This window comes from Equus asinus, chromosome 24, assembly GCF_041296235.1.
Source record: "Equus asinus isolate D_3611 breed Donkey chromosome 24, EquAss-T2T_v2, whole genome shotgun sequence".
NCBI lineage: Eukaryota > Metazoa > Chordata > Mammalia > Perissodactyla > Equidae > Equus > Equus asinus.
Window position 1 is genome coordinate 64,471,846 of NC_091813.1, and position 22,997 is coordinate 64,494,842.

Consider the following 22,997-nt stretch of genomic DNA (forward strand, 5'->3'; position numbering starts at 1 on the left):
CTGAGCTTCAGTTACGTGATCTTGATAAAACCTTCCTCTATTGTACTCTGCTATCTCCCCAAAGCTTTCAGAATTCCCAACAGTATCAGGTATGACGTCCCAGTTCTCCAGGATTGGACGTGGAGTGAGCCATGCTCTCCCTCATGTTCATCTCTATTCCTCTTAATGTCTACAGTGCTCATTTGGTTCTTAATCACTGAAAACTTTTGGCTAGTAAAATTCCTTGAGTTTCTCATTTATCTGGATAGAGTTTGCTTTGGCACAAGTTTGATATATCTTGTCTGTTTCTTAAATCTTATTCAGCTAGAACCAGCCCTCCATATTGGAACTAGCCCATTTCAGATCTCTGAAATGAGAAAAGGGCATCACTTTCACAACTACATCCATTTATCTGGGTTCAGCATTTCCTTCACCATCTCATCTAATTTTTTGATTTAGATGTTGTCAATGCTGTTCCTCATAATATTAAATTTTAAAAACCAGACTCCTACACATAGTAACATTAGAAAACTCCAGAAGTAAAAAAAAGAATACAAAGGCTTTTAAGATTTTTATTCCTCTTTGCATACTCAGCCAAAATGGTCTTTTTATGTTAGTTTAAATCCCACAAAAGATTGTTTATTTGGTTTTCTTCTTGAAAAAGAGAAAAGTTGTGTTTGTGATTGTAAGTATTAACGTGGAGAAGGTTAGTTTCCAAAGAAGAAGAATGTGACCTAATTAGGCTTATTCCTTGCTTTCCTCTTACAGACTTTTGTTGTGCCAGAAGAATGCCAACCAAAGCATGTCCACTTATTATAGTAAAAAGAATACAAAGGAACAGTTGGTTTTTAACTTAAGCAATATTGTCTTGAGAAATGCTACTAGGAAATGTTTACTTGACTAGAGCATGGAGAAGGAGGTTATTTCTGCTCCCTAGAACACATGACTGTTTTAAATATACCTTGAGACTATCATTTAGCTAAAGTCACATCTCCACATGGCAAATGGACCAAGCCAATTACACTAGAAAATGCTCGTTGACTTTAGATTAATTCAGCTGTCAGGGGGGTGGAACGATATAACAGACAATCAAAAATCACTTGGGGGGCCAGCCTCGTGGCCGAGTGGTTAAGTTCGAACGCTCCGCTGCGGTGGCCCAGGGTTTCGCTGGTTCGGACGCGGTTCCTGGACGCGGACATGGCACTGTTCATCAGGCCATGTTGAGGCGGTGTCCCAGATGCCACAACTAGAAGGACCTGCAACTAGGATATACAACTATGTACGGGGTGGGGGGGTGGGGGGGTTTGGGGAGATAAAGCAGAAAAAAAAAAAAGGAAGATTGGCAACAGTTGTTAGCTCAGGTGCCAATCTTTAAAAAAAAAAAAAAATCACTTGGAATCTACAATCTGCGTACCAAAATAGAATGAGTTTTTAGTTCTCAAGGGTTTTTTCATGACAATATAGAAAATCTAAAAAGGAAATATGGACCAATTCCCCACACACAATTCTAATGATGAGGACACTAGTATTGTTATTGTCAGTTTTAATGGAACAGTTAATACAATTCATAATTACATACAAAACATCCCCAACTCTCCTTTCCTTGAGATAGTCATATATTGTTTTATTGAGACCAACTCAACCCTTCTGAAATGAGTTTAGCCTGTTTCGAGTTCACTAGAGAGATGTTTTTCAGGGTATTCACAGGGGCAAACGGGAGCACGCACGGAGGGAGCGAGGGAGGGACGGTAGATCAGCACACCTTCCATTCACCATTCCACCTGCAGCCCTGAGATCAAGCTGCCACTCTTGTATCTTTTCAGCACATGGATCACCATTCACCGAGCTGGTACAAAACTTGTGTATGTAATTTTCCTGGAGAAAAGTTCCCAGTCCACCTGTGCCTGCAGATGCCATTCCAGTGGATACCCAGGCTATTGTATTCCAGGAACTCTGAGCTAAATTAATTTTATATGAGCTAATGCAAGAATTTATACAGATACTAGAGCAATCAACAATAGTTTCAGGGTAATAAGGTCAACAGCCATGGAGAAGACAAAGAGACTCAGGTCCCAGTGGAGGCTGAGGAGGGAAAGACTGAGTTAACCTTTAGAGAATCCCTAATCTTGAATAAAGAAGATGAACTTGGGTTGATTCTCTTTATTTATTTATCTAATATATATATACACACATACATAATATTTATGAAGTCAGAGATAGCAAAGTTGTTGAAGGGATGGAGTATTGCAACTGAAAAGGGAAAGACAAGAACAAAGATACAGTAGGACCACACATCTCACATGGAGATATTTGAAAATTGGGGTCTCTTGGCCCCTGCCTCCACCAAGCATAACCCCGAGGAGCTCAAGATGTTTTTTCTTAGGGCATCTTTTGAAAGGAGTTGATTTCCTGACCCAATGAGTAGTACTTCCTTACCTCTACTCATATTTGCATCCAACAAATCTTACTTATAGCTCTGTCTCCCTTTGAAACTGGGAGTCCTGGAACATGCGTATCTGGGACACTTCTGCATTAATTATACTTATTCAGCTGCCCTCTCCAAACTGAACATGATAAATATGTATCAACTGACTACATATTAGTCACTCAATAAATGAGTTTTTAGTTGGGGGAAGGAGTGAAGGGTAAAAATATAAACATGAAACTTATCCCCTAACTGAACAACCTCTTTCTGTTTTCAATTTTTTAAATTCCAAGATCAGACTGGTAAAACTTCAATATCCGTAATATATTCTTTTGTGCACAAGATTTAATACCATATTCTGTACTAGAAAGTCAATAGATTAACTGGGTAAAATATTTTTATGTGTTTCCTTTCTTTGTATATTCTGGATACAAATTCATAATCGTTTGTTTCTCTACTCACAACTTATTTCCTAATTATGAACATACCAACTGTTTCACCTTTTGTTAGCTTTTCAAATCATTTGTAACTGGGGAAGTGTTTTGAACTCAAGTATAATGTAAAGAAATTATGATCGTTGCCTGCTCTGGACATATGGCTTCATTTAGAATGTTTATAGTTATTAAACTTCAGGAAAAATATAATTGAAGGGAAGTAATATGAACAGAGAGTAAAGTTTACTTAAGTGTTTGTGAATCTCTTTAGATTCATTACAAATAATCTATAGTGAATTCTCTCAAATGTAAACAGTGCTGATTTTCAAATGTCAAAAGTTGCTCTTCAATCATGTTCTTTCTTCAAATGAAGCAAAATGGTGTAGTGATCATCACTGGGCAAGATTATTTTAAACAAAATCTGAGGCTGCAAGCCGAAAATGTCTTATTATTTCTATTCTTCTTTGAAGGTTAAACATTAAAAGGTTTAGAAAGCTAATTTGATATTTTAAAATACTATATCCTTTGTGCTTCTTATTCTTAATATTTGATATCTCTAAATCTGTTATTTTTTGGCTTAAAATATGCTTTTTAATATTTAGATCAATTATTTCCTGGACTAGTTAATTGAATTGATTTTTTTCTGTGAAATCTCATCTTTTATCTATCTTCATTTTACCTATTTTCATCTCAATCAAATTAGATATCAAGTAATGTGGCCTAGAAAATAAAAAAAGAGACATTTAACTGAGTTTTTTAAAAAATTAGGAATAAACAAATAAGCATGTCATTCAACATTTCAACTTCTACTTTAGAGATAAAGCACGTTACTGTATTTGAAACTACAATATGTACTAATTCTGTGTCAAGCATACTCCATTCATTATGCATGAGCTTGATTCTTTAAACATAAATATATCTCAGAACTATAATATCACACAAATATCCTCAAAACATAAACCAGTTAAAACAAGTGTTCTGATCTACCAGTGCCAAGATTATATTGAACCTCTATAAGCATGGCCAAATGCACCATAGTCACTCATACTCTACAGGAGCCCACAGCCACACCTCAAAGGGATTAAAATGAAGGTGACCATGATGACACACAGGCTGTTGAACTGACATCCTCAGGCAGGTCTTTAGATTAAAAGAAGGGTCACTCCACTCACTGAACCTTCCCACTGAGCCAAGAACCTGTTTAACTCTTGGGAGACCCTCCACTGAAGCTGAGAAGAGAAAGCAAGCTCTTTCTCTGCTGAACACATTGGGAAAGCACGCTTTACAGACAAAACCCCTGTTTTGAAGATTTGGAGCCAAGTTCCCCATCTAAGTCCAAGTGTTTGATTCAACCTTTTTTCAAGCTGTCATTTATTATTGTTATCATTATTTGGGAGCTGTTAGACTCATGCACCCTGTGAAGACCCAAACCCAATCACGCACTAATAAACAAAGGGGATGTCATGAGACAGCACACGTCCACACTTGAATGTTCACAACAGTGGAGGGGGAGAGCTCAAGTCATGGAATCCAGGGCATATCACCTCCCTTCCTAGGGCAGGGACGGAATACAAGCTGCATATCCTGCGGCACAGAGACCACAAAGGAGCTTTAGGAATATACTCAGGGAGAAAAATCTCAATTCATCCAGTCTTGTTATTAAGTGCTTTTCTAAATGTATTAACAGGGTGAGGTAAGGAAATCCAATCTCTAGTCACTTACTTCCCCAGGCCGTGGCTACCTTCTGGCACAGCGGGCATATACTGTGCCCATGATGTGCACCAAAATCTGCATTGGGATTTGGAAGTGATGGGCATGAGGACATGCCCATCAACTAATATGTACTTCCATGCCCAGATATATGGAATTATCTTGCTTTTTCATGCTTTTATTTTCCCAAAATATGGAAAATAAATGTAGAAAAATCAATATAAAGTTATTCTCTCTCTCTTTTTTTTAAATAAAAAGGATAATTGACAATGGTTTTTCATAAGGAGACTTTAAAAGTAAGGCCAATTTGTAATTTGTGAAACATAATTGACATTCTCTTTTAAATAAATGCTATCGTTGGATGGATGATTCAGTGGAGAGACAAGAAACACTTTCTTTTCTGAAGGTTATACCAATCTTCCTAATATTTTGGTAAACTGAAATAAAAAAATAATGACAGATAATCTTAACATACAATTTATTTGTTTGTTTGCTTGTTTTTGCCTTTCTATACCTGAAAAGGGTGATGGGGGAGGTGGTGCAGAAACACAGTCATATGTCACGAGAGAAATATGACTAAGGCAATGGTGCTGTTTTGGCAAGGATTAGGCACTGGTGGATGCTACCGATCCTCCCCAACTCTTCATGCCTCCTCCAGTAGTGGGCGGGTGAGGATGAGAGAGGGAGTGTTAGAGACATGGGGAGGATGGGGTCTGGCTGCTGGACCACAGAGCTGCAGAACTACAGAAGAAAGCTTCTCAACACCTCCTCTAAAAAAAAAAAAAAAAATCAATCAGTGACGTAAAGCACGCAGAAGAGCAGAAGCAGAAAACCCAGAAGTCCTAGGGGTCCTAGTGCTTGTGGGCCTCAGACAGCAAAGGTGAGGTGCAGAACCAGGGAACCAGGGCCCGGGAGCAAGAGGCAGCTGAAGTGCCGGTAACGCAGGAGTAACAGAGGGGGTGAAGGGATGGCAGTGAGAGCACATCATGGTCTAGCACAGCGCAGTCCTGTGGAATTTCCTGGGGGGTTTGTTGAAATACAGATTCCAAGGCCATAAACACAGGGGTTTCTGATACTATAGGTTTTGTATAGGCTCAGAAACCTGCATTTTAACAAGTACCAGAGGTTATTCCAATTCATGGTCTATCAGCTACACTTCATGAAACCTCAGCTTAAGTGATCAGAGGCAACGTGACTTGGTCTTCTGGCAGCTGTTTTTTTCAAAGATTGGGAGTAAGTTTCTGTCCTAGTCCTTCTGTGTGGTCAATTTACACAACTTTTGAGAAGTGTGCGAGTCCACATACTCCAGCAGTTGTGAAGCGGACACCACGGGCACGTAATGGTAGCTTTAAGCATTGTTCACCCTCTGAGGTAACAACCCGTAACCTAGGGCAGCATGGCAGGGCAGGAGGAAGACCAGGAGTCAGAGAAGAACCTTTGCAGGAAGGCGTACTCCTTCTCCGGAACATATGACTACATAATTTACATTGCTGTAAGCAAAAGAAACATACTACTTTACATCCTATTTTTTACTTACATTGTATCATTGTTAACATCATTTTGTGCTTCTATAAAATCCTTATATTTTGCATAATGTACAATCAAGTAGGCATTCAATAATTTAAACTACTCCACTATGTCAGGCAAAATATATCACTTCTAAGTTTCTGCTATTACATGGTGATTAACATCTTTGGTGATATGGCATCTTTCTTGTTTTCTAGGCTAAATTTCCACAAGTCTTAGGACGCAGGTTTGGATCCTGGTCAAATGGCGTATGCATTCTTGTTTAGCCTTGACACATACTGCCAAACTGTAAGAGTTGTTTTAGGAAAAAAAAATGTAGCATAACCTTATTTTCAAGGAGATGCTTCCATTTGTGGTCAAAAAGAAGTGTCACAAAATCCTCTTTGGAAGACATTGGTTCATAAGCCTAGGAATCCAGTTTCAAAGCGTCTGTGCATCACACCAGATTTCTCAAGATATTCTTCAAGTATGTGGGACTGGGAGCATGGAGGAAAGCTAGTATTCCATGTGGACCCACTCTTTTATTTTATTTTATTAATTTACTTGAAGTTTGAAATGTTTTTTATGACCTTTGGAACAGATGGAAAAAACAAAGTCGGTCAGATCAGCTGCAGGTGTCCATCACACTCAATAGTTGCATCTTTGCTAACACTTTATGATAAACGTGCATTTTGTGAAGATACGTATCCTGTGACAAACCTCTAAAGCATCCATGATTTTATAGAAGCATGAAATGATGCATCTTAAGCTCAGTTTCCTATCTGTAAAATAATGATGGTGATAATAGCTACTTCACGGGGTTATTGTGAAGACTCAATGAGGTAATGCATGAAAAGTTCTTAGCACAATGCCTGGCCCCTATAAGCACACTATGAGTGTTCGCCATTAAAGATAGGTAGATCAGGGGCCAGCCCGGTGGCGCAGTGGTTAAGTGCGCACGTTCCGCTTTGGCAGTTCGCTGGTTCGGATCCTGGGTGTGGACGTGGCACTGCTTGGCAAGCCATGCTGTGGCAGGCGTCCCACATAGAAAGTAGAGGAAGATGGGCATGGATGTTAGCTCAGGGCCAGTGTTCCTCAGCAAAAAGAGGAGGATTGGCAGCAGTTAGCTCAGGGCTAATCTTCCTCAAAAAAAAAAAAAAAGATGTTATATCATAGTAATTACTAATAATCGCCATAAATATCACAGGACCATGAACTACAACCAAGCAGAAGTTAAATGTAAGCATACGATGAGCAAGGGTTAATTTCTGTATATTCTACAAAACCCCAAACCTTCTGTAAAATTTGACATCACACAACAGTATCTAAGTAGGGCTTCAGAAAACAAGGAGATGAGACTGTGGTTTTGAAAAAAGAAAACTGGAGAAAAGCTGGAGATATCAGCAGAAGTAAAGAGGAGGCAACACAAACCAATAAGCAATTGAGTTGGGAACAGGATCCAAGCAAGAGGTAATAAACCACCATTATATTCGCATCCTCCTCAGGAGTCGTTGAGACAACTGGAGAAAATGCTGGATTCCTAAATACCCAGGATGGGGACTCCAGCTATTTTATTTTTATTAATGCAAAAAGTAAGCCTAAGATCCTGGAAAACTTAGAAAGATTTGAGTTACATACATACAGATACGGGTGTTTATATAGAAAAAATCCTGGAAGGAGATAAACGAAACTGTTAATATTTATTGGGAAGGGAAATAACTGGAAACCTTCAGTTTTCTGCTTTGTATATTTTTACATTGTTTAAAAATAAGCATGGACTATCTTTATAAACATGAAAATCAATAAAGATATTTTCATGATCATTATATTTGCATATTGGTATAAAATCATAACGTGCTGGTAATTTAGCTGACGGCGTTGTTTACAAAGCATAAGCTGTTATTCTCCCTCCCTCTGCTGGCTGGCCAACAGGAGCAGTGAAGCATCCTTTGTCCCTGCCACATGTTCAAGGAGACTCTGGTGGGGAACGCAGCAAAAGCACCTCCTCATTAGAGGCTGTTGATTGCAGAATCAGGACCGCACTGCTTGTCATTTCTTGGTCTGGAGGCGACCAGGTGACACGGTGGAGATGGTTCTTCCTGGAGAAATCTTAGAGCAAAGGCAATTCAGAATATGTCACCTGATGTTCCCCTAAGTCCCACCAACAGTATCTCATGTATGGCTACCTTTAACCTTCAATTTGATAGATAGATTAATAGCCTCAATTTATCAAGTGACAGAATCTCTGGTCTTTCCTTCTTGTGTCTGCTTGGAATTTTCCAGAAAACAGAGAGTGTGTTGCATGCAATTAGCACCAGTTCATGGGTTGCTTTGTGCCAGCAGATGCTCTGCTTTCAGGAAAGCCATCTGCCCCAGGATTTCCAGCACCTTCAACATGCCCACAGGCATGCTAGACCTATGGGGTGGTGACTCCAGTGTGATCTCCTGGGGCCCCACCTTCCCTCCCAGATGCCAGAGCTCTTCCTTCCAGCCTCCAGGTCCCTGGACTTTAAATGGCGCTGGCTGCCTCAGCTAAGGTATGTCCACGGCCACTCTGATCAGGACCTGGCCTGTGTTACCCTGCAACACCCTTCATGCTCTCATTCATGCTGCCTCCTGCCTAGATCCTGTCTGTCTGCAATACACCTTCTGATCCCCAGCGTTAACTTCTCTCTCTGCTGGTTGGAAAGCATTGCCCTCTCGGTCTGTCCAGTTCTTTCAAAGAGAAGTCCTCACAGCAGAGAAGTAGCCCCAGGGGCAATTCGTTCTGTTCATCTCTTTCCTTCCTAGTGCAGCCTCACAGGTTGGAAAATAAACCACTCAAGCACCATTGAGGAGCCTAACTCCTGGGCAGTTTAATTACTACTGGGAATTTCCCCCCAAAGGACCCTTTCATCCCTCCTTGCTATCTGTCTTTCTTCACGTCTATACTCACCATCCCTCTTACCCTACTCAGTCTGTCCATTGGCATTTCTGCACTTGACTAAACCCAAATTCTGAAGTGATTTCAAGGTCTTTTGTAGGGATGTTATGCTAATGAGAGCATGTGGCTAATTGCCTTCTAACCTTCTGTGACAGGGAAGCTTTGAGGATGTGTTTGGCAATGTACATAGACACCCTCCAGAAAGATGTCAGCTGTGGTCAGAGGTGGATTTATAGATTTACCGTGTTGTTAATGGACCTTAATCTTTAGGGCCTCTCACTTGCACCCTTTCTGAGGCTAGCTGTGTTCTCCAGGTAACCAGGGAAGAAGTGGCCCTAGCCATGAGCAGTAGGCAGGAAGTACTGCGCAGCCTGGTGATCACCCTCTACAACCTGGGGCAATGGGACTAGTAGGCTGCCAGGCATACTTCTATATCATCCTGGCCCCCCAGATATAACCTCAGGCCTCCAAATCCTATCTTTGACCCCAAGGAGAAGGGCCAAAGAGATGTCTCCCTGCCTGTGGGCCACTATGCCATGACTCAAGAATATTTTCTGTCCACCGTCTCAAGTACTGCCCAATGGGAAGACAGGGCAGCAAAGATCTAACCAAAGTGGACCATCTGCTGTGGCAGGGGCCCTCAGGGTCCATACCCAGTGTCAACAGGCTGGACTTTTCCCATGACTTTCCTGATCACTGCCTGAGTACGAAACTCAGATGTGGCATTATGAGTAATGAATGATGAAGTTGCAAGAAAGCTTTCTAGTCACTCAACTTCCATCACTCATGGTAGAGGAAAGATGGGACTACATTTCTAGTCTTTCTAGAGAAAATACGACAAAGTGTTTCATATGAAGAGATAAAGTGTGTTCAGCCCAAAAAGTAGGAAAAAAATTGTTATAGAGGTGTTAGGCAGACCATCATTGTCATTATCACTAATTATTTTTCTAGATTTTGTGATGTTTGTGCTAATGTGCTTTTTAAAAAAATTAAAATTTTTTTGTGATTTATGTCCTCATTCTAAGTAGTTTCATAGCTAATTTTGTATTCATAATTTTGTGTTCTTTGTCTTAAAGAAGGCCCACCCACTGGGCTCTGGTCTGTCCAACACAAGCTGTTGTCTGCTTCCTACTCAGGCTGACTTAGCAACGGCTAATCCTGCAGTGACAGATGCAGAAGGCACAAAAGTTTTAATTTTGATGAAGTTCAAATTAATTAAATCAATTGACCATAAATGTAAGGACTTATGTCTGGATTCTCAAGTCTCTTCCATTGATCTATCTTCCTATTCTTGTGCCAATACCACGTTGTCTTGATTACTATGCCTTTATAGGAAGCTTTGAAATCAGGTAGGATTAGTCCACCAACTTTATTTTTCTTTTTCAAAGTTGTTTTGGCAACTCTAAACACCTTTTGCATTTCCATGTAAATTTTAGGATCAGCTTGTCGATTTCTACAAAAATTCCTATTGGAATTTTGATAGAGATTGCATTGAATTTATAGATCCATTTGGAGATGATCACCGTCTCCCAATATCGAGCTTAGATACAATAAATACAAAATACATCTTCATTTATTTAGATATCTTTAATTTCTCTCAAGAATATTTTATAGTTTTCAGTGTACAAGTCTTGCACTTGTTTTATTAAGCTTATTCCTGAGTATTTTATTTCGATGCTAATGTGAATGAAATTATTTTCTAATTTCATGTGTAGAATGTTCATTGTTAGTATACAGAAGTAAGTTGATTTTGTATACTTACCTTGCATCCTCCAACTTTGCAAAACTCACTTATTAGTTCTAGTAGCTTTTTTGTAGATTCCATCTGACTTTCTACATAAATGGTCATGTCATCTGCAAGTAATGACAATTTTACTTCTTCATTTCCCATCTAGATGCCTTTTATTTCTTTTTCTTGGCTTATTGTATTGGCGATAAACACCAATACAATGTTAAATAGTAGTGGTGAAAATGGGCATCTTTGTCTTATTCTCAATCTCAGGGGCAAAGCATTTAGTCTTTCACCATTGTGGATGGTATTAGCTTTGAGTTTTTTGAAGATGCCTTTATCAGGTTGAAGGAGTTTGTTTCTCTTCCTAGTTTGTTGAGAGTTTCATCATGAATGGGCGTTGGATTTTGTCAAATGCATTTTCTGAATCTATTAAGATGATCCTGTGGTTTTTTTGCTTTATTCTATTAATATGGAATGTTACATTCACTGCTTTTAAATATTAAACCAACCTTGCATTCCAAGATTATATTTTTAATGTCTATCTTGTTACTCTAGTCTTTCCTAATTTTTTTTTTAATTAGGATTACTCTTTATGAGCAAGTATAGAGCTAGAGTGACAGGGGTTCCTCCAAAATTGAGACTAAGAGGCATATGCTATGGCATTTGTAGGAATATCTCAGGTCCAGATAGGTAAGTACTGTGCTGCCACAGTGATACAGGGCAGTCATTCTTCCCAAGATGACTTGACAACAGCAAATATTTTATAAGCAGCTCCTCTAGAAGCATTAAACAATGATCCTATCATCCTCCTGAAGATGTAATAGAAATACAGATAAAGTGGGATGGTCTAGTGATTATAAGTATGGTCTTTGCAGGCAGGCTCCCCGGGTTCAAATTCTGGCTCTAGCACCTACTTGCTGTGTGACTTTGGGTAAATTACTTAAACTCTTTGAGCCTTAGATTCCTCATCTCTAAAATCCATCTGTGGTAAAATGGGGCAATAATATAACCTATCCCAAAGGGTTGTTGGGAAGATTACCAATAAGTGTAAGTAAAACACGTAGCCTAGTAGCAGGCATGCAGAACTCAACAAAAGGTAGTAATTATTGGCTGAGATGGTTTTAAAGTTCCCCTCAGCTTGACTGAACTTTAGACAGGTTTCTTCTCAACTATGGGTGCCCCCCCCCACACACACATACCTCTTCTTTCATTGAATATTTGCTTTAGAAAACTTGCAATTATAAATTCTTTCTCTGTCCCTTTGAGATGTAAATCTTTTACAGCCCAAGAATGTCTTTCTCAAGGACCTGGGAGCCATCCCTTTGAAGCATAATCACCAAGAAAGATAGAGTCCTTATCTCCCAGTCTCTGTGGGAAGGTAGGAGCCTAACCTCAACAGGCACCAACCAGCAAACACAGACGGCCTAACGACATTGACCAACCTCCTCACTAGTGCCCTCCTGTACATTTCCATTAGGTCACCTCGGTGCTTACAAACTCTCCCACCTTTTGTCTCAGTGGAGTTGAGTGCAGTCTCCCTCTCCCTTTGCAAGAGTCCTGAATAACGTCTTTCTTACCTGTTTAGCCTGCCCAGTGCAATTTTCCTTACATCATGATGGTTATTATAAGGAGAAAGGAGCAGGAGTTCTCCCTCTCGTGGCTTCAGCTGTGGAACTGAAGTCAATACCCACTGAAGAGTGTCTTAATAAAAGGAAACTATTGCTTTGCTGGTTAAAAGGGAGGGACCTAGGGAATGGGTGACAGAATGTTGACGTAAACTAAGAAGGATTGTGGTTCAATTACAGTGTTCTCATTCTTTGTGAGATCCTCTAGTTGTATATTATAATTTAAATGGAGACGACTACTTAGCTTTAGTCCCTTAAAATATTGCTACTGAAAGGCTATTTGTCCTCTCCCTGTTAAGTGCTTTTCCAACAGGCCTCAATAGTTTTAAAGGCATTACAAGGGCAAAGAAGCTAAGCGTCTGAGAGAACTTAGCATAACTGATGATGCAAAGGAAAGCACCACGTATTAAACAATGACTTAAATGCTATTCCATAAATAAAATTGTGCCGCTGTAGGATGTGTTTGCCTGTGTGAGTCTCTCTGTGCTTGTTTCTCCTCAATAATTGCTTCAATAAAAAAGAATGTCTTCCAAATAGTATTGTCATTCTCTAAAAGACAATTACACCATAAAATTTAGATAATTTGAAAATAGTCGTAAGCAAAGAAACAAAAACTAAATAAAAAGTATTGAAAGAAGGTAAAAATTGAGATTTTTTGTTTCCCTCAGTGAACGTAATGTTTATTCTTGCTTTAAGATCTCGATATAAGTGTTTTCCAGTTACTGATTCATCCAAGAAAAAAGAGTCAATTTCTTTTTGCTGTGTTCCATAGAGCTTGAGGAGATTTTTATTTTATTTTATTCTATTTTATTTTTGGTGAGGACGATTCGCCCTGAGCTAACATCTGTTGCCAATTTCCCTCTATTATGTTTGTGGGATGCCTCCACAGTGTGGTTGATGAATAGAGTTGGTCCACGCCCAGGATCCAAACCTGGGAACCTGGGCTGCCGAAGTGGAGTGCATGGAACTTTAACCACTCGGCCATGGGGCCGGCCCTGACATTTTTAGATTCAAAAGAAAAAGAAGAATACAAATGTCATATTGGAATCATTAAGCAGGAGCTATGGTTTTTAAATTTTCTCTTAAATTTCTAAAAAATCTAAAACAATGATTAAAAATAAAAAGGTTAAATCATACTACTTTACAAATCAGGAATAGCTTTGGAAATTAGAAAAGAGTAGACCTTTAACCATTCCTCTTTATTTAGTCAAAAATACCTGGCCTAACTTCACCCTACTTCTCTGAGGCACATTACCAGCAAGTCTTGGACAAGCAAGCCAGCAGAAGGCCTGAGCCGTGAATCTCAGTGACCCTTACACACCTGAGTGTCTCCTCCCATCATGTTTAATCTAAACCAAATATTGTAGCGTACCAAAATAAGACCTGCTTTGTTTTTCTAAATCCCGTGTTTCTCTGTCATTGTGTATTGTATTTGGGATTAAAGGTTGCTCCTTATTAGAACTATTTAGGAAGAAAGTTCAGTTTAGAGGACCCCAAATCAAAGCACGCTCTTTGCTGTGAGTGATCAAATTCCTCTCAGAATAACATTCTTCTCCTCCATCTATATTTTGGAAATTACAGAAAGATTAATAGATATTTGTAATGCAGTCAATGCTGAATTATTACCAAGAGGCTAAGTATGCGCTTAGGGCAACACCAAAGCAGACGAACCAGGAACGACTAAGAAAAGTTGAACTGTGATGAATTTATACAGCATTTCAAAACAAGAAAATCTAGAAAAATTAATTTTAATTTCAGTACTTATATGAGTTTTATGACCTTTTGAAAAAATAAATTTTCTTTTGAATTACATACAGGGTTGTCACCACAATTTTTTCAGTATTTGGAGCTTCTAAAATTCTCAGTCCAGCCCTGCATATAAAAACTTTAAACACAGAGAGTTAAGGCATCAAAGATGAAAGCTAGTACACTTACAACTATTTATATTGCAAAAGCTTTGCCGTTCTGCAAGAACACGCAGTTTCCCAAACACTGACCTCCCTTTACAGGGTTATGCTTATTAGCTGGGATTTGTAGCTCAATAGCAACACTGTTCATCCTTGGTTCAATTCAGATTGTAATTTCTTTTTAAACTACCTGACCCTTATAATCATATGGTGAGTAGGTGTGATCATTCATCTTCCCGAGGCCAAGTACTTGGCCTGAACACAGAGTCACTTGTGTGTCTGAAGCCTTGCAGCATCATGATGATTGGGGTAAAAACTGTCGATTGAGAAGTTTGAAAGAAACCTTTCAATACGACGTTTTCATTGTCTTGTTCTTTTCCTGGAACTAAAATTCCTGATTGAAAAAACAAGTCTTCCTAGATACAAGGATGAAGCTTTTAAGCGATTATCTTTGCTTCTAATTAAGTGGGTAAGCTATCAGCTATTTCATTGTCCCCAGTGTCAGAATTTGCTGAATAAGATTCTGCTTGTTCTCAGGGCCCAGCATTTACTGAGCACTCAGCATACTGAATGAATTGAATGAATGACTACCCAACCTCATGTCTGTGTGCTGAAGCTGCATAGCTCAGGGCGAATCCTCCTCAGGAAAAGAAAAAAATGTTGCATTAGCGCCCGGCTTCACATCCAGAGCAGTAGAGTTCATGTGTTGCCCAAACTGGATGGGAGGTTGGAGGAGAGTTAAGTCCTGAGCTGATTGCTTAGACTGGGTTTCTGTCTACCCCTGAACCAATCACTGAGGCAAAAGGAACGGGATCAGGCTGACTGATTTACGTGAAGTAGTGCCCACCATCTCTGGAGTTCGGATGGAATCAATTCCACAGCACGTGGCCGCTACCCGATAGACAAGAGAGAATATCCCAAAGGAAAGTCTGGGAACATTAAGAACTGATGAGGGTGGCATGGCTGGTAGCCAGCCAAGAAATAGTGACTATGTGATTTCTATTTTCAATATGACTCAATGAAAAACTGATGAGTATAACTTTTATGGTAGAAGTAGTTCCTTATCTCTTAAAATGTAGAAAAATCTCCTTTAAATTGGTTTTAAAAAAATGTAAAAATTTTTAGTTACATTTGACACCATGCTCTTGTTCTTAAGAAAGGGAGCCTAAGATAGAATATCGTCTATTGAGTACTGGAAAGAGTTTTAGATTTTAATTAGACATTGATTAGCTGACTGGCCTTGACTGCTTCTTAAATAGTTAATGCTATCTGGAGAGAGGTTTTAAATAAAAAGTGCTTGATTTTACACAGATTATGGTTAATATCTTCTGCATATTTTCTAAAATATTTTGCTAATTAGGGGTCACAAAAACATTCTTCTAACATTTTCCTTCTAAATTTTTTATGCATGCTTGAGGGAAATGTGCATTCTCCAATTTTTGGGTGCATGATCCTTTACACATTAAATCAATTTTGTTTATTGTGTTGTACTAAATATTTACTTTTTTGCTGCTTGCGCTAATAATTGAAAGGTATATGAAATACAATATAACAGGTTTCTCCATTTTTCTCTGTATTCTATTAATTTCGGATTTTTCCACTTTGTTTAGAACTGTTATCCCTGCCTTATTAGTTGAAATTTTTATTAAGACACTTTTTATCCCTATTAAGGCTTTTCACTTAGTATTTATAAAATTCACTTAGTATTTATAAGGGCTGATATTGATATAGCTACCCTAGCTTGGTAGATTTGCTTGTTACATTATTTCTTCTAATTCTTTTTTTCTTTCTATAACCTCATGCCTTCTCTCTTTGTAAACTGTATATTGGGAGATGGAGCCTTCTTTTGTCCGATGTGGTAGGCCTTTTATATTTATTATAACTTTTGATCTATTATGCCTTCCATATCTTTGTTTTTTCTATGCTCTTTCTCCATTATTGCATTCTTTGGTCTATCAGAGGTGGGATTTTTAAAGAAGGTTTTTTTCTTATTTCAGAATTTTTTTCCTATTGGCTTGGAAGTTATACTCTGTTGTTCTTCAACGGTTATCCTTGAAAATTTACAATGAATACTTAGGTCAACAAAGCCTAAAGTTATTCACTAGCTTAATTTCCATCTTAAAGGGTCTATGGTTCTTGGACCCCTCACAGTGATTTGCAAGTGCTCCCTCCCACCTTCCCTACATACATATTTCCTGGCTTATAGGCCATTTTGCTAGCATTTTAATTATGTTCTTTTTAACTCCACAAATATATTTTTTAATACAGGCAGTTTTTATTTACATTTCCGACATGTTTGACATGATTACCAGTTTCTTAGCTCATCATTCCTTCTTGCATCTCAGACCTTCCTTCATTTTTCTCTACCCTAAAATTCATCTTTATTCTTTAAGTGAAAGTCTATTGGTCATAAATTCTTTAAAAAAAAAAATTTGAGTATGTCTTTATTTTGCCCTTGTTCTTGAAAGATAACTTCACTCATTCCAGGATGACAATTACTTTCACTTAACACTTTAATGATGTTATTCCACTATCTTTTGACTTCAGTTTTTGGTACTGAAAAGTCTTCTGTCAATTTGTCATTCCTCTGTAGGCAGATGTTTAGTTATTCTGGCTGCTTTTAAGATCTCTCTGTCGTTGCTGTTCTGCAGTTTCCTTATAAGGAAACTACATTGGCGTCCTTTTACTTATCCTGCTTGATATAGATTTTGTTTTTTGTATATGTGGATTCATGTTTTTGATTCGTTCTGGAAATTTCTCAGCAATCATCTCCTTCGTTTTTCCTGCTCTCTGAGACCACAATTACACACATATTAGATCTCATTCTATCCTTCAGCGTCTCATAATCTGTCATTCATATTTGCTGTTTCACTGTCTTTGCTGCATATGCGTTATTTTCTTAGTCAACAAATGATTCCTTTGTCATTAATCTGCTCTTAAACCATTGAGTTATATATTTCAATTATTATATTTCATACTTTAATTTCTACTTGGTTCTTTTAATATCTGCCTTTTCTTTGTACATATCTCTTATTTCACTTTCATTTAAATTCATAGTTATTTCTTTAAGCATTTTATAATTGGTATTCCACTTCTGCCAATCCTAATATCTGAATTCCTTGAGTGTACAAATCTTCTGTTTCTCAATCAAAATGGCTTATTTCCTTGGGTGTTTGATTAGTTAATCTAGAAGCATTAATTAGAGAGAGTTTCCTTCAGAGAGGATTTTCATTCACTTTTTAGAGTCCACCTACCCGGGGCCACTTTCACATGTTAAAGGATTCCTGGTTTTATGCAGGAGTCAGGTTCAGCTTCGTTACTTTGCCTGGTATCCATAACTTCGTCTCAGAATCACAGCCTTTTCCTGTTTCTCAACTACGGTGAGTTTAACTCACTTTCATTTGTAACAGCCCTTAGTGATTAACTTGCTTTCTAACGTGCAAGGAAATGAACTAAATATTATACGAGTTGTACTTCCTCCAAGAACTAATTTTATTTTAGCAGAAGAATCACCAAGTGTACCCAGTCAGAACACTACAACAGAGAGAAAGCTATAGATCCACATCCTCCATGAATACAGATACAAAACCCTTACCAAAACATTAGCCAATAGAATTCGGCAATACATAAAGAGAATTACACACCATGACCAAGCGGGGTTTATTCCAGGGACATAAGGCTGGTTTAATATTCAAAAATCAATCAATTTGTAGCTACCATATTAACAGGCTAAAGAAGAAAACACCATAGGATCCTATCAATTGATGCATAAAAAGCATCTGACAAAATTTAATGCCAATTCATGATAAAAACTCTCAGAAAAATAGGAATAAAAGAGAACTTCCTCAACTTGATGAGGAGTATCTATAAGAAAGCTGCAGCTAACATCACACTTAATGGCGAAACACTGCCTCCTTTCCCCCTAAGACTGGGAACAAGGCAAGGATACCTCTTCTCTCTGCTCTTATTCAATAGAGTGTGGAAGTTCTAGGCACTGTATTAAGGCAAGGCAAGGAAATAAACAGCCCACAGATCAGAAAGGAAGAAATATAACTATTGCTATTTGAGGATGACACGATTGTCTATGTAAAATATCCCAAGAAATCAACAAAAACCTCCTGAAACCAATAAGTGAATTCAGCATGGTCTCAGGATACAAGATAAACATACAAAAATCAATTGTATGTATACTTGCAATAAACATGAGAATATGGGAATTAAAACACAAGATCATTTACAATCTCGAAAGAAATGAAATGTTTAGGTGTAAATCTAATAAAAGCATGTATAGAAGTTAATATGCTGAAAACTGCACGATACTGACTAAAGAAATCAGAGAAGATCTAAATAAACGAAGAGCCATCCTGTGATCATGCATTGGAAGACTCAACATAGCAAAATGGAAAATCTCCTTAAATTGATATACCAGTTTAACATAATTCTTATCGAAATCCCAGCAAGATATTTGTGTAGATATAGATAAGGTTATTCTAAAACATGTATGGAATGGCAATGAACTAAGGTAGCTAAAACAATTTGGAAGAAGAACAAAGCAGAAGCAAGCAGTCTGTTTGATTTTAAGACTTATTAAAGAGAGTAATCAACACTGCCTGGTATTGGTGGAGGTACAGACACACAGCTCAAAGGGATACGACAGCTAACCCATACAGACGCACACAAATATATCCAATTGGTTTTTTTCCCATTAACTCAGTTCTGTCCAACTGGTTTTTGGCAGAGGAGCAAAAGAATTCAATGGAGGAAAGATAGCCTTTACAACAAATATGGTGTTGGAACAACTGGACATCCATATGCAAAAAAATGAACCTATATCTGAGTCTCACATTTCATGCAAAACTAACTCAAAACGGATCATGGACTTAAAGGTAAACTGTAACCCTACAAAACTTTTAGAAAAGAACATAAGGTAAGAGAGAAGAGCTTTGGGATCCAGCGGTAGGCAGAGAGTTCTCGATCCTAAAAGCATGATCCATAAAAGGAAAAAACTGATAAAGTGGACTTCATCAAAATTAAAAACTTCTGCTCTGTGAAAGACCTTGTTAAGAGGAAAAAAAGACAAGCTACAGACTGGGAGAAAGTACTTGAAATCGACTTACATATCCAACCGACGACTAGAATCTAGAATACCTACTGTTAAAGAAAAGCACTCACAACCCCACAGTGAAAAATAAACAGTCCAACTAGAAAAAGGAAGACGTGAAGAAACACGTCACTGAAGAAGAAACACAGTTGCCAAACAAACACGTAAAAAGCCGTTAGTGAAGTATAAATTAAAACCACAATAAGATATCACTAAACACCTATCGGAATAACTAAAATAAAAAATAGGGACACCATCAAATGCTGACAAGGAAGTGAAGAAATGGGATTATTCAAACATCACTGGTGGGAACGTAAAATGGTATAGCCACTCTGGAAAAACAGTTTGGCAAATTCTTAAAAACTAAACATTCAAATACCATATGATCCAGTAATTGCACTACTGGGCATTTATCCCAAAGAAATGAAGACAATGTTCACACAAAAGCTGTACACAAATGTTTATAGCAACTTTAATCATAACAACACCACACTATCCAGATGTCCTTCAGCAGGTGAATGGTTAGGCAAACCATGCTACACCCACATTGTGGAATTCTACTCAGCACTGAAAAAGGAACTCTTGATACCTTGATATACTCAACAACCTGGACGAACCTCCAGAGAATTACGTGGAATGAAAAAGCTAATCCCAAAAGCTTACACACTATATGATTCCAGTTATATAACATTATTGAACTAATAAAATTTTAAAAATGGAGAATAGATGATCGGTTGCCAAGGGTGAAGGAGGGGTTGGGGAAGGGAGCAAAGTGGGTGTAGTTATAAAAGGGCAACAGGAGGGGTTTTTGTGCTGGGAAATGTTCTCTATGGAAATGGATGGAATGTTCTGTATATTGACTGTATCACTGTCAATATCCTGGTTGTGACATTGTACAATAGTTTTGCAGGATGTTACTATCGGAGAACTGGGTCAAAGGTACGTGAGAGGAGTCTGTTGTTTCTTAGAACTGCACATGAATCTACAGTTATCTCAAAATAAAAGTTTAATTTAAAATACCAACATTAAACATATTTTATACTTTAGGGAGAATGGGTTCTTTCTCTTAAGGGTCCATGCCATTCCAAAGGAGAGCAGTGGTCAATTGCCTCCATTCCAGTTTACCGCAGCATAGAAGACTCCTAATAAAAATATTTGATCATAAATCAGGAAAAGGCAGACAACAGAGTACCCCTAATTTAGAAAAAATAATATCCCATCGCATCTGAGACAGAATTTAAATGATACATGATGGTTACCTTACTAAATTTTGGTATGTACCCCACCACAAAATAATAACGTTAAAATCATAGTAACCTTCAGGGAGATTAACACATTAAATTTGGCACTGCAAAGAGGTCGGATATGGTCAGGTCCACTAAAAATCTCTTTAAATGAACTTAAAATAACACAGAATCTAGGTTTAGAAAAAGAATGAAATAAAATCTAATATTCTCCACTAAATTATAATTCAGCTTTTTGTTTCTAGAATCATCACTGACAGACGGTTCAGCTTTAACCTGAAAGTTTTTCATGATCAGGTCTTCAGCTATGCAAGTTACTAAAAGCGGGCATCTTGCTCAGGTTAAACCTTCTGAGGTGTAAATGTGGTTCTCCTATCCGGGTGTGACTAGAGTATTTCAGACCTACCACTAATCATCTGAAAGGAAACTTTCAGAAGGCATTAGAAACTGAAAGTAGTACCAGCAAATTTTTTGCGAGGCTAAACCATTGCATTTTTCAGGTTTCCACCAAGGCTAATAGGTTTTGGAGTCAGAGACTACTGTCTAACAGTACTTACAGTAAACACTTAAAAATTTGTACTTTGGGTTTGCCAAACTGTGAATTAATACCCTTTCAAGTTTATTTAAAGACTCAGCTCCGTTCTAGCAGACTCCCTCTACAACAAGCGAGGGTGTTATGCGTGTACCGACGGCACAGGAAGTCTGGTTTTGCTTTCTACCACTTACATTTTAAGCAGAAATGCCATCACTACACAAAACCTACAGGAACCCCACTGTAATTTAAGTGACCAACCTCTTAAAAACCTGCCAGAAGCAACAGTGTCTATAAAAATCTATGCAGTGTGTCAGTTCCTTAGTTCTATTTCTACATTTAAAATCAGGATTATTTGGAGAAAAACATTACATAATTTCCATGTTAACCAAATGACTGCCCAAAAAAGGATTAAAATGGACATATTGACACAGTATTTGAATTATGAGAAAACGGCTTACCACAAGGCATTATGAGGGTGTACTTTATTCCCTTTTGTTACAAAAAAAACTTTGCCAAGGAATAGGATAGGCTTCAGAGCATTCTAAGGTACTGTTTACCAGGAGTGTATGTGATGCACTGGCTTTGAGAGCACTCTGAAGAAATATAGATTACAAATGTCCCTTAACTCCTTTTTCCAATGCTCTGCCCTCTATCGGGAGCAATAATTTTGTGAAAGTCCTATAAATGTCAGTCCTGACTATCAGCACACCCTAGCTCTGAATCCAGACCCCGTCATCAAAAGAAGAAAGGCTCCTTTTTGGAGACATTACATACAGATCACCTTTCAGATTAGTAGCTACTCTTTAGCAAACTATCAATTTTCTAGTAGTCTGTAAACTAAAAAAAATCAAATTGAGTTACTAAGGGGGGAAGAGAATAAACAGAAAGCCAGGCCTTCAGAGTGAACGGTCCCCAGTTCTGAGGTGCCTGGTGGTCCGAAGGGTGTGAATCCCTCCTCACACCCCCCTTTCCTCCTTGTCTCCCCCCTCCTCAGCCACTGGGGGTTTCTTATTCCTAACACATCAAGTGCTTTTTACATAGTGAATGCTGAACTACAAGCTCCCTGCGGGCAGGGACCATGTCCTTTGGGTTCACTCTTATACCCTCAGTGCTCAGGCATGGCGCAGCCTGGCACAAAATAGGTGCCAAATTAAGTTAACCAAGCATTTATTGAGCAACTATGGGGGGCAAACGGGGGTGGGGGGTAGGACTGAGGCCCTGGGGCTCCAGAATGTTCATATATAGAGATTTTGTTCTGGTTGGGAAGAGCGACTTTCCATTTAGAAGCAGTGCTTCTAAGTTTTTTCTATCAAAGAGCTCCTACTGGAAGAGAACTTGGTGAGGCTTTCTGCTTCGCGTGGTTTGTGCTCCCTCCACATAGCAGTGTTCACTATTGTGCATGGGCTCAGCATCACTGACCCCTTGTTCTGCAGTGCCCTCTGCATCGCAGGGAAGCCAGAAACGACATTTCCCAGAATCTCCTTCGCTCTCCAGTTCTAAGTCACAGTGGACCAAGGAGAGTCTTTTCCATGACCTTGGGAGGTTCCTCACGGGCTGCTGCAACGCAAGTGTGGGCTGGCAGCAGACGTGGGCATCACAGCACCTTCAAGATCTCTTGCAGATCACCTGCCCCGGTGCAATCAACGGCCGTGGCAGCTCCTCGAGACTCACTGGCGTCAGCGCTGCAGGCTGAGACGACAGGAGCTTCAGGATGTTTCGGGATTCACAGCAGCTCCTGGACCAGCTCCTGAGATCCACCTGAGAGGGTGCTGCAGATTCAGCTCCCTGGCTCACCCCACCCTTCTGATGCTCACGGAAGCTTCTAACTCCCCACACTGAAACCCATTATGCTTCTATCAAGTGGCTGTTTTCCTGG

General features: G+C 38.7%; 1 protein-coding gene across 6 annotated transcripts in view; it reads right to left on the minus strand.

Moving 5' to 3' along the window:
* Window positions 1-7,737: 7,737 nt before the first annotated feature.
* STX7 (syntaxin 7) overlaps window positions 7,738-22,997 on the minus strand; it is a 65,205-nt gene continuing 49,945 nt past the window's right edge. For 3 of the 6 annotated variants that reach the window (XR_011497861.1, XR_011497860.1, XR_011497855.1), the window contains one exon: window positions 22,274-22,879. The gene's annotated coding sequence lies outside the window, so the exon portion shown is untranslated. Of the gene's footprint in view, window positions 8,164-21,591; window positions 22,880-22,997 lie in introns of those variants that run through there. The other 3 variants (XR_011497856.1, XR_011497862.1, XR_011497857.1) reach the window with 3 other exon arrangements.